The sequence below is a fragment of the Macaca mulatta genome, chromosome 9 (assembly GCF_049350105.2).
Source record: "Macaca mulatta isolate MMU2019108-1 chromosome 9, T2T-MMU8v2.0, whole genome shotgun sequence".
Taxonomy (NCBI): Eukaryota; Metazoa; Chordata; class Mammalia; order Primates; family Cercopithecidae; genus Macaca; species Macaca mulatta.
Window position 1 is genome coordinate 104,686,472 of NC_133414.1, and position 17,003 is coordinate 104,703,474.

General features: G+C 45.3%; 1 long non-coding RNA gene across 1 annotated transcript in view; it reads left to right on the plus strand.

Moving 5' to 3' along the window:
- The first annotated feature begins 217 nt into the window (after nucleotides 1–217).
- The window catches only part of LOC107000224 (uncharacterized), a 40,312-nt gene continuing 23,526 nt past the window's right edge, over nucleotides 218–17,003 (plus strand). The window contains exon 1 of the long non-coding RNA XR_003719404.2: nucleotides 218–385. This is a non-coding gene — a long non-coding RNA (uncharacterized LOC107000224). The remainder of the gene's footprint in view (nucleotides 386–17,003) is intronic.

Genomic DNA, 17,003 nt, shown 5'->3' on the forward strand with positions numbered 1-17,003 from the left:
AGACCCAGGCCCGGGTATTGGTAAGCCCAGAACTCATCACATGCCTGGAGTTGACAGTTCGATCAATTCTAGTCTTGAATATGGGCAGGAGATTTTTGTAAAAAAAAAGTTTTTGGGCAATATGCATACTGCTTTCTTTTTTTCTTTCTCTTTTCCTGCCCCCGGGGCAATATGCGTACTGCTTTCTGAGAATGACTTTCCAAATAATTGTGTACCTACTGACGCAGGTGTCATAATTTCCAAACCCATCCAATCAATATGTACCGGCGAGAGATCTGCTCACATTTCAGAGAGCTACTTTGGAAACTCCAGTGGGCCATTCTATTCCTTGTTCTGGATAACCAACTGACTAACCTACCTGCCTATTTAACACTATTTGACTTGGGTAAGCCCCTCAACATCCCTTGGGACTTGAATCTTCTTACGGATAAATATGGATCAAAATATGGATACCTCTCCTTCCTTTCCCTCTTTGGACCTCAGTTTCTCATCTGTAAAATGACCAGGTGGCCTCTCAGTCCCTCCTCTGGCTAACCTTCCATGGTTCTGCCTCCTCTGGGATGCTGTAAAGTCAGTTCAATGATATTGACTAAGCTCCTGTGAACTTCCTGACCCATAGCCCAGCTGGACACCAACTGACTAGGAGGGCTGATGGCCACATGGGGAAGAACTGCCTCTCCTCAACTGCTGGACAGGGAAAGGAGGGGTGGGGCAGCTGCTGATGGCTATGTCTTCCCCTGTGTCCTGCTCACCTGGCCTCTGCTTGCATGTAACAACTCTATTTTTGGACAGGAGGTGGGTGGCAGGAGGGCCCAGAGGTCTGAATTTTCTTAAACAGTCAGGCATCCTTGGGCTGACACGGTGTCCTTGCTCTCACCAAAGGACATGATGAGTGTATAGAAAGTGAAGCTACACGAGCAGCCCATTGTGAAGGGAGGAGAAGGGCAGGAGGTCTTGTAGCCTAGACTCTTTGGCTCCAGATGGCTGGAAAAGTCAACAGCTCTAGACAGTTTCCCAAGCCGGCTGTGCACCAGCAGCACTTGGAAAGGTGGTTTGAAGTACAGATTTGTGGGCTGTAGCTTAGAACAGTCTGATTCAGTAGGTGAATGGCCTGAGCGTCTTATTTTTAGCAAACTCCCCAAGTGGTTCTCGTGCATAGCAAGGCTTGGGAATCCCTTTGGTTTAGGTCATAGGGAGATCGAAGCTGTAAGAGAAGAATGGCTCACGAAGCACATCAGCTCCACCCATGCTCCAGTGGGGTCGGCAGTATGCGGCATCCCAGCTCATTCCAGCTGTGTCTTGGTTGTGTCTTAAAATCTCAAAGCTTCGATGCTTATTTCTAAAATGGGAACCATACTGACAACCCTATAGTATCAGTGTGAGGATGAAATGGATGATACCCATAAGGCACTTAGCAGGGGGCCTGGCATAGAGTGAGCATTGAATAAATGTTAGCTATTGTCATTCTTTTTTTTTTTTTTTTTTTTTTGAGACGGAGTCTCACTTTGTCGCCCAGGCTGGAGTGCAGTGGCTGGATCTCAGCTCACTGCAAGCTCCGCCTCCCGGGTTTACGCCATTCTCCCGCCTCAGCCTCCCGAGTAGCTGGGACTACAGGCGCCCACCACCTCGCCCGGCTAGTTTTTTGTATTTTTTAGTAGAGACGGGGTTTCACCATATTAGCCAGGATGGTCTCAATCTCCTGACCTCGTGATCCGCCCGTCTCGGCCTCCCAAAGTGCTGGGATTACAGGCTTGAGCCACCGTGCCCGGCCGCTATTGTCATTCTTGTTGTTGTTGACATTATTACGGAGGGCCAGGTGCGGTGGCTCCCACTTGTCATCTCAGCACTTTTGGAGGTTGAGGAGCAAGAATTGCTTGAGGCCAGGAGTTCGAGACCAGCCTGGGCAACATAACAAGCTCCTGTTTCTACAAAAACAAAAACAAACAAACAAACAAACAAAAACAACCTGAAAAAATTAGCCAGGTGTGGTGGTGCATGCCTTTAGTCCTAGCTACTCAGGAGGTTGAGAAGAGAGAATCACTTGAACTCAGAAGTTGGAGGTTGCAGTGAGCTATGATTGTGCCACTGAACTCCAGTCTGGGCAACAGGGTGAGACCTCATCTCTTAAAAAAAAAATAAAAAGAAAGGATCTTTAAATTCTTTAAAAAAAAAAAAAAAAAAAACCCAAGCAAGGCTGGGCGCGGTGGCTCAAGCCTGTAATCCCAGCACTTTGGGAGGCCGAGACGGGCGGATCACTAGGTCAGGAGATCGAGACCATCCTGGCGAACACGGTGAAACCCCGTCTCTACTAAAAAATACAAAAAACTAGCCGGGCGAGGCGGCGGGCGCCTGTAGTCCCAGCTACTCGGGAGGCTGAGGCAGGAGAATGGCGTAAACCCGGGGGGCGGAGCTTGCAGTGAGCTGAGATCTGGCCACTGCACTCCAGCCCGGGCGACAGAGCCAGACTCCGTCTCAAAAAAAAAAAAAAAAAAACCCAAGCAAAAACCATTATTAACTAATGAAGCACTTGGACATTCCTGCTGTTGTTCTCTTCCTTATTGTGGGGTGGGTGTCTTAGTTTGGGCTGCTAGAACAAATACAACAGACTGGGTACTTAAACAACAAACATTTCTTTCACACAGTTCTGGAGACTGGAAGCCCAAGGTCAAGGTACTCACAGATCTAGTGTCTGGAGCAGGCTCACCTTCTGGTTCAGAGATGGCTGTCTTCTCACTAGGTGCTCACATGGCAGAGAGCAGAGAGACACAGGAAGCAACTGCTCATGTCTCTTCTTAGAAAAGCATGAATTCCATTTCTGAGGGCTCTACTCTCATGATCTAATCACCTCTCAAATCCCTGCCTCCTAATTCCATCACACTGGGGGTAAAGATTTCAACATATGAATTCTGTTCAGTCCATAACAGTGGGGTAGCCCTGGACAACATCTAAGTTCTTGTTCGCTAGATGATTTGCTCCAGAGCCCCCAAGGAACTGCACTTCTAACACATTTTACAAAGATGACTCATAAAAGTAGGCTAAAAAATGTTCATATTATTCTAACTGGGTGAGGAGTATTTAACTGGCTATTAAGATATTCCTTCAATTTCCTTAATATTTGAAATATTTCATAACAACAATAAACTAAGCTAACATTCATAAATGCCAGCTGATTTGTTCATGTTAATCCCAGCTGGTGTGACCTTGATCAAAATGGGTAAGCAGACAAAATGGCCTTCAGGATCCTCCAGTTGTGTGACTATACTCCCCTCTTTTAGACCCCCGTCACTCCCTCCCAAGTTCTTCGGCCACCCAAGACCTCCCTTCCTCAAGGACTTGTTCTTCCAGAGCTCCTGATCTCATCTTGGAACTAGTCTGACTGGAGGTATTAACAGTTGATAGTGGCTTAATTTCGATTTCTACTTTTTCTCATAAACCAAGTGGCATACACGTCGGACGCCTGCCTGTGAGTGATGAGGACATTTTGATGGAGGGTGAAAGTTGTACACTACCCTTGCAAACTACCAGGTGTAAAGCTGTTCCCTTGTTGCAGTGGAAAGGTCAACCCCATTTCAATGTTATAATGTTCAGTTTCTGTTCAGAGCAATTCAGAATGGTGCCAAACAACTGCTCAATTCAGGCGTGTGTGTGTGCGTGTGTGCGTGCGTGTGTGTGCGTGTGTGCGTGTGTGTGTGTTTAACCTGTCAATTTGTTGGTTGAAAAAAAGTGATGAGTTGCCTTTGTGTAAACAAAATAGCCAGTTAATTGACTGGGATTTTCACTTTTTAACCAGTCATCATTGCAAAGACAAAGAGAACTTTTGCTAAGTTGCTTTTGACAATGTCACACAGTCAAGCAAGCACAAATTCAAGGTGAGATTTTCCTTTTGTTACTATCCTCCTCTGGTGTGAATAGCTAACCTGATATCAGATCTTTCTCTTCTTCCTTCACAGTCCTCCCAATGGGCTTTGATTCCCTTAGAGTCTTAGTTTTCTCCTGAGGAGGCACCTCTCTCTCGGATACCTGCAGCGCTGCCCACACTTCAATCATTCCCATATCGCTCTCCTGGTTTTTGCCATATCCATGTATCACCCTTCCTATCATTGAACCAGCTTTCTTTATATAAAATCACTTAGAAAATAAATTTATTTTTGCCAGGCACGGTGGCTCACACCTGTAATCCCAGTACTTTGGAAGGCCAAGGCGGGTGGATCACCTGAGGTCAGGAGTTTGAGATCAGACTAACCAACATGGTGAAACCCTGTCTCTATTAAAAATACAAAATTAGCCAGGCATGACAGTACATGCCTGTAATCCCAGCTACTTGGGGGACTGAGGCAGGAGAATCGCTTGAACCCAGGAAGCAGAGGTTGCAGTGAGCCGAGATTGCACCATTGCACTCCAGCCTGGGTGACAAGAGCAAAATTCTGTCTCGAAAAACAACAACAACAAAAAAGAAAATAGATTCATTTTTAAAGAGAACTTTACATTATTACCATAAATGGGAAACCAGTATTACTCACCATACATACAGGGTAACCATAAAAATTAACACAGTGAAAACAAAACAGTGTTCCTAAATTCTAGCTGTATTCCCTAATAAGAATCTTGACTTAAGACCTGCTTTCTCTAATAAAAAAATAAAGGAGGGCCGGGCATGGTGGCTCACGCCTGTAATCCCAGCACTTTGGGAGGCTGAGGCGGGCGAATCACTTGAGGTCAGGAGTTCCAGACCAGCCTGGCTAACATGGCAAAACCCCATCCCTACTAAAAATACAAAAATTACCTCAGCATGGTGTGCATGTCTGTAGTCCCAGCTACTCGGGAGGCTGAGGCAGGAGAATTACTTGAACCTGGGAGGCAGAGGTTGTGGTGAGCCGAGATAATGCCACTGCACTCCAGCCTGGGTGACAGAGTGAAACTCCGTCTCGGAAAAAAAAAAAAAAAAAAGGGAGTAGCAAGTGTTAAACTTTAAAAACATACTAGCACCAAACTCAGATTTTTTCTCCTTGATTTAATCCAAACAAACAAAAAGCTAATAACCTCTTTAAGTAATCAACTGTTATTTAATGCCTACAGTGATCCCTTATGCTAAAAGTAGCCACATCCCACTCTTTGGAGCTCTGGATCCCTGCAAATGGTCTTCTAATCAGGCTACCTGGTTCTATTCTGGCCTTAATACCTTGAATGCCCAAGCCACCCACTCCCTTGTTAGCTTTGGAGTCTTGCATTCTTTCCCAGCGTCTTCTACAAGTCTCTTCAGGCCTTTGTACCTCACCTCACCTGCCACTCATTCAGGTCCACACAGATGCTAATTTTGTGAGCATTTTTCCTAAACCCCGCCTCAAAGACTTCCAAAGAAGGCTGACAGTGTGTCACTTAGTCTCTCAGAGCCTCCATTTCCTCATCAGCAAATCAAGGAAGTCTAATCATTCTGGCCTCACAGACTGTTGCAAGGATTAACTGATTCAATGGAGAGAAAGTGCCTTGCACAATGGTCGTAATATGTGCTCAATAAGCAGCCACGTGTTGTTAGCCATGGAGTCATCCAGTCTGACCCCAGTGCCTACTTCTTTCAGTCAGTCAGTTCTTGAACTACCTCTTAGCCCTTGCGACACACATTCACTGGCTCTTACAAATGCCAATAAGTTGTTGCTTTACTCAGACTCCTGGTCAGTGATGGTCGATTGTCTGGAATGCCATGTGTGTTTGCTTGGTGCATCTCAAACCTGGATTAGCTGCCAAAGTCAAGGAGTCCTGCAAGGGAGTGTGATTGGAGAGCATGTCCTACTGTTCCCACCAGAGAGATTCATGGCTTCGTGGACAGCCTTTGTTTTTCTCCCTTAGTGGACATAAGTAGAGGGACAGTTTTTACAAGGGACTGTGGCCATTTGCTCTCAAGGGGCTTTGGAGTCTCCTCCTGAGTATGAGGCAGTAAGTTCCCAAGGTAAGATCAGTTTCTTTGTGCAAGCCTCTCCAGCGCGTCTTTGCCTTACACACTAGACTCTTGGAACCCAGGTTCATCCTCTTATAAAAGGATGCCAAGCAGAGGGTCATACAGTAAAGGGAGGTAAACATTCTTTTAAACTAGTTATCAATTCAACACAGCACAGTGGTGTTGGGTTACCAGGGTCAACAGCAGTCACATTCCTCAGCTGTTTGATTGGGGCAGTGCATTAACAAACAGCCAGGAAAACTCTTTCTGATTAATTATGTTGATAAGTTTTTTAGTAGTGTGCTACAAGTTCTTTTAATTTAATCTGCTTGGACAGCAGCCCATTCAGGTGAAGTGTCTTGACTTATCTAAAGAAGCACTAATGAGAAGGCTACTGGGCCTGGGATTTTATTGTGCTATCATGTAATCATTAACAGATGTGGCTACTGTTTTCCTGCATTTTGATTTTCTTCTTGAAAGGAAGGACATGTCTGTGGGGTGGGGGTATTAGGGAAGTAAGGATGAGGCCCGGCAGCAGTGACAGGAAAAGAGGATGCTATTACTAGCTTAGCCTGAAAACACTATCTTTATTGCCAGGAGTAAAAGTATTTGAAAGCACTAATAATGACTTCAGTGAATACTCATCTTTTAAAAAAGAGCAAAGGATGATGAGGACATACTTCTTTCAAAGAGCGGAAATCTTCTGGATTAAGGTTGTCCAATCTTTTTGCTTCCCTGGGCCACAGTGGAAGAAAAATTGTCTTGGGCCACACATAAAATACACTCACACTAATGGTAGCTGATGAGCTTTAAACAATTGCAAAAAAACCTCATAATGTTATAAGAAAGTTTATGAATTTGTGTTGGGCTACATTCAAAGCTATCCTGGGCCATGTGTGACACATGGGCCGCAAGTTGGACAAGCTTGTTCTAGATCAAGGTTTCTCCACCTTGGCAATACTGGCATTTTGGGCTGGATAAGTCTCTGTTGTGGGGTGCCTGTCCTGTACACTGTAGGATGGGTAGCCTCTTCCCAGTAGGTACCAGCAGCACCCCTCTCCCCAACAATTGTGATAACCAAAAAGATCTGTAGACATTGCCAAATGTCTCCTGGGGCACAAAATTGCCCCCAGTGGAGAACCACTGTCCTGGATGTACAGATTCAAATCTTAAGTAGCCTATTATGACTCTCTGCTGATCTCTTTCCATCACCTCATTTAAGACACAATTCAGCTGGGCCCGGCTCACGCCTGTAATCCCAGCACTTTGGGAGCCCGAGGCAGGCAGATCACGAGGTCAGGAGATTGAGACCATCCTGGCTAACATGCTGAAACCCCGTCTCTACTAAAAAAAAAATGCAAAAAAAATTAGCCGGTCGTGGTGGCGGGCGCCTGTAGTCCCAGCTACTTGGGAGGCTGAGGCAGGAGAATGGCGTGAATCCGGGAGGCGGAGCTTGCAGTGAGCCGAGATCGCGCCACTGCACTCCAGCCTGGGAGACAGCGAAACTCCATCTCAAAAAAAAAAAAAAAAAAAAAAAAAAAAAAAAGACACAATTCAACACATAACTCTTCCAGGGTGCCAGTCCTCCCTGACTTCTTTGTCATCTGTCCTCCCTACATTGAGACCTTGGGTCTATACTATCTTCTCCTTCCTTCTCTTCTTCCTCTACTCCCTTCTTGTTTTTCATCCACAGAACTCTGTTCTGAGCAACTGTTCAATATCAAGTTGCGAATTAACCAGGGAATTATTTCTCCTTTATATTTGTGACAGACGTCTATCTCAGAGGCAACCCAGACAAAATTTCCCAAATGGTCCAAAAATAAAATGAATATTTTTTGATTAAAAACAGATGTCTAGGCCGGGTGCAGTGGCTCATTCCTGTAATCCCAACACTTTGGGAGGCGAGGGGGTGGATCACCTGAGGTTAGGAGTTCAAGACCAGTCTGGCTAACATGGTGAAATCCCATCTCTACTAATAATACAAAAATTAGCCAGGTGTGGTGGTGTGCATGTATAGTCCCAGCTACTCAAGAGGCTAAGACAAGAGAATTGCTTGAACCCAGGAGGTGGAGTTTGCAGTGAGTTAAGATAGAGCCACTGCACTGCAGCCTGGTTCATAGAGCTAGACTCAGTCTCAAAAACAAACAAACAAACAACAGAAAAAAAAACACAGACGTCTAGGCCAGGCACAGTGGCTTGTGCCTGTAATCCCAACACATTGGGAGGCTAAGGAGGGAGGATCGCTTGAAACACGGAGTTCAAGACCAGCCTGGGCAATGTAGTGAGACCCTGTCTCTATTAAAAATAAGAGAGAGAGAGGGAGAGAGAAAGCAAAAAAAATACATGTCTAAATGGGGGCAATTTAAATTTGAGGTGAAAAGTAGCAGGAAGAAGTGGCAGAATTACAGAAATTTAAAATAGCTCACATTCTGCAAGCACTTAATCCACTATATGCCATGTGCATTATCTCATTTAATTCACACATTACCCCATTTTGTAGAGGAGGAAATAGAGTTTTAGTGAAGTGAAGAAATTTATGCAAGTCCCCAGAGTTGAACTGGCAGTGTGAGGATTTAAACCCCGGCAGCTTGATCCTGGGGTGGGTCCTCAGCCCCTGTTCACACAGTTACAGTCCTAAAGGGGTGGAAAGTCATCAAATGAGGCTGAGGACCAAGGGCAGGGTGACTTTTCAGGAGCTGTAAGAACAACTTGTCTGAATTCTAGAGGCCCCAGCTTTCAGTGTCTGGACCTATGCAAATCTACAAGTGAATGTGGTCCCATTTCTTTGTTTCCATCTGTCTTAGTGAAACTGCCTCTGCTTAGCGGTGTGGAGTATTGCTTTCCCAGTTTAGAAAGTTAATTTATCAAGGCAGCTGAAGTGAAGAATATGGTTCAAGAGGGTGCTTCAGCTAGCAGGTGCTAGGGGAGTGGGGTGGGGGTGGGGAATGTAGGGCTGGAGAATCAGGAAATAAATTAAATCTTTGACCCTTGATGACTGTGGGAGAAAAACATGTGTGGACATAGATCCAAAGCCTTGGCAGTACCTATCCCTTACCTGTCCTAAGCCGCGATTTTTGCTCATTTTGTATTTCTCATATGAAAGCACAAAGTTGTAGTTTCCAATTTCTTGGTGGCAAAATTGTGGGCAAACATTGAAAAAGAATTGAAAAATCTTTCATCTTGTCATTCCTCCTCCTCCTCCTCCTCCTCTTCTTCTGTTTTTGTTTTTTGTTTTTTGAGACAGAGTCTCGCTCTGTTGCCAGGCTGGAGTGCAGTGGCTCAGCTCACTGCTGCAACCTCTGCCTCTGGGTTCAAGAGATTCTCCTGCCTCAGCCTCCCAAGTAGCACACGCCATCATGTCTGGCTAATTTTTGTATTCTTAGTAGAGACGGGATTTGCCATGTTGGCCAGGCTGGTCTTGAACTCCTGTCCTCAAGTGATCCACCTGCCTCAGCCTCCCAAAGTGCTGGGATTACAGATGTGAGCCACCATGCCCGGCCTCTAGCCTCCTCTTGAGCCACCTTTTCTTCATCCTGTGCTCCTGCCATACTGGCCTTTCCACCGTTCCTGCCTCAGGACCTTTGCACATGATGGCCACTTTACATGGGTGCTGACTCCTTTGCCCAGGTAAGCTCCTCGGGTCTTTGTTTACATATCACTTCCTCAGAGGGGTTTTTCCTGGCTTCCTTCCCTAAGCTGATTCCTTCCTTCACTGTTCTCTCAGCACTTCTTTTTTGGGGGGAGGCAGGGAACAGAGTCTCACTCTGTTGCCCAGGCTGGAGTGCAATGGCATGACCTTGGCTCACTGAAACCTCTGACTCCTGGGTTGAAGTGATTCTTTGCCTCAGCCTCCCAAGTAGCACATGCTATCATGCCTGGCTAATTTTTGTATTCTTAGTAGAGACGGGGTTTCACCATGTTGGCCAGGCTGGTCTTGAACTCCTGTCCTCAAGTGATCCACCTGCCTCAGCCTCCCAAAGTGCTGGGATTACAGGCGTGAGCCACCATGCCTGGCCTTCTCAGCACTTCTTTTGGAGAATTTTCTATAACTTAATGTTTGTCTCCCAGCTAGACTATAAGCTCCCTGAGAACAGAGACTTAGCATCCCATATGGCAGTGGCACACAATGGCCTGGCACACAGTGTTTTATAAATATTCGTTGAGGGAATACGTGAAGTCTAGACTGAGTATTTGGTTGATTTGGAAGCAATTGTATGTTTCCTGCCTTTTAACTTTAAAAATGTGTGAAATTTTTCAAATGTACATAAAATTAGAATAATACAATGAACTTTTATATACGCATCACCTGGGTTCACCAATTGTCAAGATTTTGCCACATTTACATGATTTTTTTTCCCTTTTTTAACTTAAAATTTTCCCTAGCCTTCTAAAGGCACAGAAACATTAGCTACTATTCATTGTGTTTACTATGTGCCAGCAAATGTGCTAAATGTTTCTTTCTTTTTTTTTGAGACAGAGTTTCGCTCTGTCACCCAGGCTAGAGTGCAGTGGCAAGATCTCAGCTCACTGCAACCTCTGCCTCCCCGGTTCAAGTGATTCTCCTGCCTCAGCCTCCTGGGTAGCTGGAATTACAGGTGCCTGCCACCACACTTGGCTAATTTTTTGTATTTTTAGTAGAGTCGGGGTTTCATCATGTTGGCCGGGCTGGTCTCGAACTCCTGACCTCAGGTGATCCACCTGTCTCGGCCTCCCAAAGTGCTGGGATTAGTAGGCGTGAGCCACTACTCCCGGCCTAAATGTTTCTTACATATGTTGTTATTTAATCTTCTCAACAACTCTGCTGTGGGTATTATAACCCTATTTTAGAAATGTGGACGCTGTTGATACAGTGTAAGTCACTTTATGCAGTGTTCCCACTTTAGTAGGTGGAAATCTGGGACTCCAAAGTTCATGTTCTCAACTACCAAACATTGCTCTTTATAGATTTAATCAAACACACTTCTCTCCCACCTGCCTTTTCTTCTTCATACCTACAGACTTTTAAATGTTTGAAACATTTTTATTGTGCCTAACCTGGAGGGCAAGTGCTCTAGTGCCTGTGAAAAAGGAACAGCAATTGGCTTTATTAGTCTCCTAATAAAAAATCAATTTGGCAATAAACATTTATTGAACCCTTTTTTATTTATCAAGCACCATGTGAAGAGCTGGGGAGACAACAGTGAATCAAATAAATATTGTCTCTAGTCTTACGGAGCACAGTAGAGTCAGGTTCTCCAACAGTAATTCAGATAGTTTGTGGTTGGATCCACCCTATATAAATATCCTCTTGGCTTTCCAACTGAGACTGTGGGTTTACAATGAGCAAAGTAAGATGGAGCAGCTGACGCTGAGGGTTCAAAACAGTCGACTCCACCATTTAGAGGTTTGCTTCTCTGACACTCTCCTCTACTTTTCTCCTTGCCCTCTGTTTCCTGACTATCCTGGAGCAGTACTGCTTTCATCTCTGATTGGACAAAGGAAGGGACCAGATATGTAATTCGAATTTACTCTGATAGCTACAAAGGTCTTCTCTGTTCAGTTGTGCAATTTGTGCACTGCACAAAGACATCTGGTTGAGGAGCTGGCTGGAGCTGAAATCCTGCTTGCACTCCATTTGCCAAGGGGTGGACCCAACCCGGGGCTCTGCCAGCCTTGAGAAAGAGCCTCTTTTTCTACCTACCAAGCTTCCCACAACAGACACACAGGAACCACGGGTCTATGAGCTACAGAGGCATCCCATGAACTTGAGGAAGCCCTCTTGGCCAGCCTAGAAAGAGAATGGAAAGGGCGATCATTGAAACAGCTGGGTCAAATTGAAATTGTGGATTATGTGTGAAACTCACCATTTGTACTCTCCATGTCACCCATGGACTCAGTGGATGGAATTCAAAGTGCCTTCAGGTTTGATGGCAGTAAGAATGTCAGTTCAACACAGGAAAAAGGCATGGTGGTTAAAAGCATACACTTTATAGGGTACATAATGTGACTTGCGAGACTTCTTGCCAGCAAGTAATAGAAGAGAATGGGAAGAATTGGTAACAATTTTCAGGTGGTTTATTTCCTAGACTTAATTCTCAGTGTTAAGTGGATCGCCTCATCATAGTGATGAAGAGAATACTAACACCTGCCCAGCCCTCTCAGCATAAACCAAGAGGTTTTCCACAGGGAGTATATTCACTGTTTTTATGATTGTGTATAGTAATATTGATAGCTTTCACTTAGTAAGCACAGATACGTGCAGGGCATTGTACTGAGAATTTCACCTGCGTTGCTTTATTGAATTCTCTTTATATCCCCATAAAGGAGGTATGATTACATTTTATGCATGGGGACACTGACATTTGAGTTACCTAAGGTCATATAATAAAGAAGTGGTACAGCAGGGCTTGAACCCTTGCCTTTTGACTTCAAAACCCACACCTGGCCGGGTGCAGTGGCTCACATCTGTAATCCCAGCACTCTGGGAGGCCAAGGTGGGCGGATCACTTGAGGTCAGGAGTTTGAGACCAGCCTGGCCAACATGGTGAAACCCCCTCTCTACTAAAAATACAAAAATTAGCTGGGTGTGCTGGCGGGCACCTGTAATCCCAGCTACTCAGGAGGCTGAGGCAGGAGAATCGCTTGAACCCAGGAGGCCAAGGTTGCAGTGAGCTGAGATTGCACCACTGCACTCCAGTCTGGGTGTCAGAGCAAGACTCTGTCTCAAAAAAAAAAAAAAAAGACCAAAACCCACACCTGTAACCACCACGCATGCCTGTTTTGGGAGAAGAGTCTGTCCTGTTCGGTCTCTCTCCTGGCCTGGAGAACCTACCATGCACATCTCAGACTTCTGTTCAAACACATCAAACTTCCCCCAACTTGGGATCTTTTTTAGCTTTCTTTTCTTGAATACCCACTGTCTTCATGCATAACTGATGAATAGGAATCCTTCTTGGGGCCGGGCGCGGTGGCTCAAGCCTGTAATTCCAGCACTTTAGGAGGCCGAGACGGGCGGATCACGAGGTCAGGAGATCGAGACCATCCCGGCTAACACAGTGAAACCCCGTCTCTACTAAAAAATACAAAAAAACTAGCCGGGCGAGGTGGCCGGCGCCTGTAGTCCCAGCTACTCGGGAGGCTGAGGCAGGAGAATGGCGTGAACCCGGGAGGCGGAGCTTGCGGTGAGCTGAGCTCTGGCCACTGCACTCTAGCCTGGGCAACAGAGCGAGACTCTGTCTCAAAAAAAAAAAAAAAAAGAATCCTTCGTGGGCAGTGCAGCAAACTGGCCACTTTTTCTCAGTATTATCACAACTCACACTCATGTCACAAACCACACCCCAGCCAAGGCCTTTAACCTCTGCCAACCTCATGACTCATCAGAAGCACTGTTATAAGTATATTAAAACATTTTGTAAGGGTTTTTCTGCCAACCTCAATAGCTCAGCAGAAAACTGACATAAGAAAATATTTTAAAAATCTTATAAGGATTTTTCTCTTTGACTATCTCCCCACAGCTGTCCACAAGAGAGGACAGTAATCCAAAAGGCAAGGTGTGTCTTTTTGAGTAATGGGATTTGGGAGGATCAAAGAGACTTCAGTTTAACAGAATGAAAAATGACTTTCATGGGAAGTTGGGGCAGGAGGTGTTGGCACTGCGAGGTGGTTTGCATGGTCCTAAGATCACAGGTATGATCAGGTGTTGATTGTAATTAGTTTTTGTTTTGGGTTCAGGCGAGAGAATTGGTGCGCAATTCTTGGCTAGCGTTGGTATTTCCCTTCACCTCTTAAATGGCAGAGTTCATAGTTTTTGTAAGACAAAGTTACCAACCTCATGATAACAATAACTCGCATTTGTTTTGTACTTACCCTTTACTGTTATGGACATTCTTTTATTTAATCCTCACAACCGCTTTGTGAAGAGGCATATTCATTATTGGCATTTTGCAGATGGCAAGATGGAGGCTCACAAAGGGTATGAAGCTGTGGCTGTGTAAGCTGAACAAGTGTAGAGAGCTAAGGTACAATAAGAAAACTACAGTTAATAATACTGTATTCTGTACTGGTGTTCGCCAAAAGAGAAGATTTTAGGTACTTTTTTTTTTTTTTAGACAGGGTCTTGCTCTGTCACTCAGGCTGGAGTGCAGTAGTGAAATCTCAGCTCACCACAGTCAAGACCTCTGAGGCTTAAATGGTCCTGCCACCTTGACCTCCCAAAGTGCTGGGTTTACAGACATGAGCCACCGTGCCTGGAAGATTTTGGGTACTCTTAACACACACACACACAAACACACACACACACAAGAAAGAGAGAGAGAGAGTTATCTGGGCACAGTGGCACATGCCTGTAGTCCCAGCTTCCCAGCTACTTGGGAGGCTGAGGTGGGAGGATTGCTTGAGCCCAGGAGTTCAAGGCTGCAGTGAGCTACTATGGCACCACTGTGCTCCAGCCTAGGTGACAGAGTGAGACCCTGTCTTAAAAATAGTAATAATAAAATAAAATAAAGTAAAAAAATGTAGCTATGAAGTGATGGGTATGTTAATTTGCTTGACTATGGTAATCACCTGGGCATGTGTATGTACCTCAAGATAAGTGTAGCCAAACATGTTACATACCTTAAGTATGTACAATTTAAAAACAAGACGGAGGCTCAGGAAGGAGAAATAACTCGCTCAAGGTCACAGAGCTAGTAAGTGGCAGAGCCTGGATTCAAAAGTGAGCAGCTGCCTCCAGGTTGGGCTCATCATCATATTTCATGTACCCTCTAAATTCTTGTGGGGAAATTAGGATGCTTATTCAATCCATGCTGCATATAGAGGTTGTTAGGTGGTGAATACTTCTTGTCCATTTTTGTTTCAAAGATGGGGTTTCCCCCAAATACCCCTGGCCTCTGTCTCACCTTTACTCTCCCCCTGGGGAGATGAGCGGGTTGCCTGAGTGTGAGAAAGAAGGGCACACATGGCCTAGCCTTTTTTTTTTTTTTTTTTTTTGAGACGGAGTCTCGCTGTGTCCCCCAGGCTGGAGTGCAGTGGCCGGATCTCAGCTCACTGCAAGCTCCGCCTCCCGGGTTTACGCCATTTTCCTGCCTCAGCCTCCCGAGTAGCTGGGACTACAGGCGCCCGCCACCTCGCCCGGCTAGTTTTTTTTGTTTTTTTAGTAGAGACGGGGTTTCACCGGGTTAGCCAGTATGGTCTGCATCTCCTGACCTAGTGATCCACCCGTCTCGGCCTCCCAAAGTGCTGGGATTACAGGCTTGAGCCACCGCGGCCGGCCGGCCTAGCCTTTTAACGACACATCTTGTTCTGCTCCTCCAGGGGCAGGTCTTCCTAGCTGGGTGAGGTGGGAGGCCTTCGGAGTTCTAGTGCTCCAGAGTATGTGAGTCTGCCTATCTTTGGAGTTTAATATGAGGAGACCCTTGGCCCTATATAAGCCAGAGTTTCCAAATCAGCTTATTAAAGGGGATATTTGGCCCCTATTTGATTATTCTCTTGTTTTCTTTCTCTGTTGATCTAGAACTCCAGATGGAGAAGAGAGTGTTATATATCCCCACTGTACCCTCTCCCAAGAGCTACTGTGGAAAATAAATAAAGAAATATGAGTCGGGTGCAGTGGCTCACGCCTGTAATCCCAGCACTTTGGGAGGCAGATCACCTGAGGTCAGAAGTTCGAGACCAGCCTGGCCCCATCTCTACTAAAAATATAAAAATTAGCCGAGTGTGGTGGCAGGCGCCTGTAATCCCAGCTACTCAGGAGGCTGAGGCAGAGAATTGCTTGAACCTGGGAAGCAGAGGTTGCAGTAAGCCAAGATTGCACCACTGCACTGCACTCCAGCCTGGGTGACAAGAGAGAGACTCTGTCTCAAAATAAAAAAATAAAAAGAAAAAAGAAAGAAAGAAGTGAGTTAAGTATTAAGACATCATATGAACGAAAGACTCTTGATCTAACATTCAATGAATCTACTGGGCACACTGGCTCATGCCTGCAATCTCAGTTGAGGTTGGGTGGGTAGATGGCTTGAGCCCAGGAGTTCAAGACCAGCCTGCACAACATAGAGTGACCCTGTTCTACCAAAAAACACAATCTATCAGCCAGGCATGTGGCGTGCACCTGTAGTCTCAGCTACTCAAGAGGCTGAGGAGGCAGGATTGCTTGAGCCTGGGATGTTGAGGCTGCGGTGAGCCAAGATCACACCATTGCACTTCAGCCTGGGCTACAGAGCGATACCCTATCTCAAAAAAAAAAAAAAAAAAAAAGAAAAGAAAAGAAAAACCAAAAACCCATCCAATGAATCCACTCCCTCCCAGGGTAATTGGTTCATCAATTGAGTTAAAGAAGAACATAGCAGGTACTTTGCTTACATGATCTCACTTAACTGCTGTAATAATCAGGTGAGATGAAATTTATTATCTCTGTCTCATCCATAAGAAAACTGTATCTTATTCAGTCAACAAATATTGGGTATAGCCCATAGCCAGACTTTATTCTAGGAGGCTCAGGAAGGTCATGGGAATTGCTCAAGATTGTATATAGCTGGTCAGTGGAAGAACTAGGATTTGAATTCGGGTCTGACCAATGCCATGGGTTAGGCTTTCCTTGGAGAGATGGGAGAGTGGGAACAAATAAAATAATGACAATAAACATATTGAGCCCTGACTTTATACCAGTATGAAACTTTATACCACTCAGTGCTTGTGATGCATTACCTCATCGAGTCTTTGCATCATCCTTACAAAGCAGGTATTGTTATCCTCATTATATACATGAGGAACATGAGGCTCAGTGATGTTAAACATGAGGCTCAATGAGCTCAGGAGTTCGAGACCACCCTGGCCAACATGATGAAACCCTGTATCTACCAAAAATATAAAAATTAGCCAGGTGTGGTGGCGCATGCCTATAGTCCCAGCTACTCGGGAGGCTGAGGTGGGAGGATTGCTTGAGCCTGGAAGCTGGAGGTTGCAGTGAGCTGAGATTGCACCGCTGCACTCCAGCCTGGGTGACAGAGTGAGACCCCATCTTTTTTTTTTTTTTTTTTTTTGAGACAGAGTCTTGCTCTGTCACCCAGGCTGGAGTGCAGTGGCATGATCTCAGCTT